Raw genomic sequence first — 2,645 nt, 5'->3', positions numbered from 1 at the left:
AAAATTTAGAATTTATTTTATAATCCCTTCATAAAGGTATATATATCTTCACTTAAGAATATATTATGACATGTTTCATATTAGCTTATAGGAATTTATTTCTATTTATTTATAGTAAAGCCTATATGATTGTGCCATTATTTTTTTTAGCATTCTCTATTGATAAGATTAATGTAGCTTGTAATTTTTTCACTGAAATGACACAATCAAGGTATTTACACTTGTTTCTTTGTGTTAATATTTCCTAGAAGTTGAGTTTCTAGGTCAAAGGGTATAGAAATACACTGTTATGTAACCTGTCTTTTCAAAAAAAAAAAAATCCTATTAGTAAATTATGAATCTCTTTCCAGGTTATTAAATATTTAATTTAGCTGCCTAATATTATAATCTATGACTGTTTTAAAATTTGTTTTCCTAATCTCCTAATATTAGAAATTATTCTTTCTAGATTTTCACGATTATAAACATTTTAATAATCATTACTTCATCTAAATCTTTGCATGCATGCTTAAAATTATACTCTTAAGATGAATTCCTGGATAAAGAATTGCTCATTCAAGGAGTGTGTACCTTAAAAATAATAATTTTTATGATTTTTTTCTTATTACAGAAATAATACATGGTCATCCTAGATTAGAAAATACAGATAGGCCAAAAAACAAACATGCTTAACCTCGCCCCCCAGAGGTAACCACTGGTAACGTGGAGGTAACAAATAGTAACTATTCTGTCTGCATATTTATTTTTACATGAATGCAAATATAGAGTACATACTGCTTTGAAACACCTATAATAAATATCTTTTTACTTATCTCCATTATCATTATATCTTGTAAATTCACCAAAATTTATTTGCACAATCCTTATTGCTAGCATTTAGGTTGTTAATGTACATGTTGTAAAAACTTTTCAGACGAATGCAATACATATAGGGGAAATCGTCTCACTGTCAAGAAGACCTGAACAAAAGGCTCCTGCCTCTTCATGGACCTGTGGGCCCGGGGCAAGGAGAGAAAGAGAAGAGTTAGCAGTGGAAAGATACTGAGTGAAAATGGAGAAGTGTCTCAGACAAGGCCCCCAATAACGAGGGATCTGAATGGCAGCATCCGGGTTGGGAATGTACACAAAGGTATGAGCGTGGTGGAGAAAAGGACAGCTAAGTCAATGATTGCAACTCCCTCCAGGAAATTGCAATGCATTGGCAGTACATCAAGTCTGGTATGGGAAGGGCAGCTACTCCCCATGAGGCCTGCCAGGCAAAGCCTTGTAATTTCTTATGGCCGAGTTTGAAATATTACACATATGATTTTGGCCTGGAGATGGACTCCTCAATAAATCATGACAAATTGCCAAAACTTGTACAGTATCCCTTCCCATCAGAGTATGGGATAATGCCAGTAGAAATAGAAGTCTGTCAAGGACCCAATAGGGAAGACTGAAATGATTTCTTTTAGGGTATGTAAACTGACATCTGAAGATGTGACAAAGAGTTCCTGAGCACTACTGGACAGCTGAATGTGCCCCAGAGACTCCTAAGGAGGTTCTGATGTAATGCCCCTCCCACCCCCATTTAGGAGATAAGACCGAGTCATCTCCATTATCCACTCAGCTGAGGGCTCTACTTTCCGAGTGAATGCTCGACTTTACTCCATAACCTCAGAAAGTTATGATAAACTTCCTAAATTTTTATTTCCTTAAGAAATAATCTATTTTGATTCATCCCTTATAAGTTTCCTCTAAACCCTTTTGATAATTTCAACTTGCACTATTTCATTGAGTAATGGATTCTCTCAATTCATTATCAACTGTGTATGCTGCTTGTATTAAATTTTCCTGCTTCACAATTTAAATACTTTGCAATGTAACACAGAGTAAGCACTCTCTGGTTACCTCATTCACACATTTCATGATTTCATAATCTTTTATCACATCTCTTTTCAGTCTTCATTGTTTTGGCATGGTCTATTATTTTTTAACCTGTAAGATGAATGATTCTCAAGCCCTTTGGCCACCATATGTGGACCTTGCTGTATTTTCTAAATTATGATTATTACTACTACTATCAATTTGAATATCTATAATAGGGAAATACTGTTGTAGGTTCTTAGAGAGGGACAGAAAGTTGAAAAACTTATGGTCCCTGATGAACCTATGTTCCTCCCTTGACGTAAAAGTAGCCCATTGGGCCGTCTTTAGAGAAGAGATGGGAGAGGACATTTCAGATGGACAACCTATTCACTAAGCCACAAGGCTGTTCGATTCTTCAGTAATGAACATAGGTAGAAATTAATTTTCTTAACTCTTTGTGTCATGGATTCTCCACAAGGTTAAGGGTGACTGGACCTCACAGTTACAGCATTTACATAGAGATTCTCCCTTCCTGTAATGAGTTCCAACACTAACTAACCAGAGTTAGGCAAAACTTCACAGGTTAAGGGCACAGTCCTCCACAAGACTGCTCTCAGATACCAACTGCAAGTTCAAGGGTTCTCAGGCTGCTGTCTGACCTACTAGTTGCAAATTTAGGGGTTCTCACTGTCCTCTGAGGTTTGATAATATTCTAGAATGACTCACAGAATTCAAGAAAGTGCTATACCTACAATTACAGTTTTATTATAGCAAAAAGATACAAATTAAAACCGGCC

Source organism: Pteropus vampyrus, unplaced genomic scaffold (genome assembly GCF_000151845.1).
Source record: "Pteropus vampyrus isolate Shadow unplaced genomic scaffold, Pvam_2.0 Scaffold1, whole genome shotgun sequence".
Taxonomy (NCBI): domain Eukaryota; kingdom Metazoa; phylum Chordata; class Mammalia; order Chiroptera; family Pteropodidae; genus Pteropus; species Pteropus vampyrus.
The sequence above is the reverse complement of the archived record's forward strand: the minus strand, read 5'-3'. Positions refer to the sequence as shown.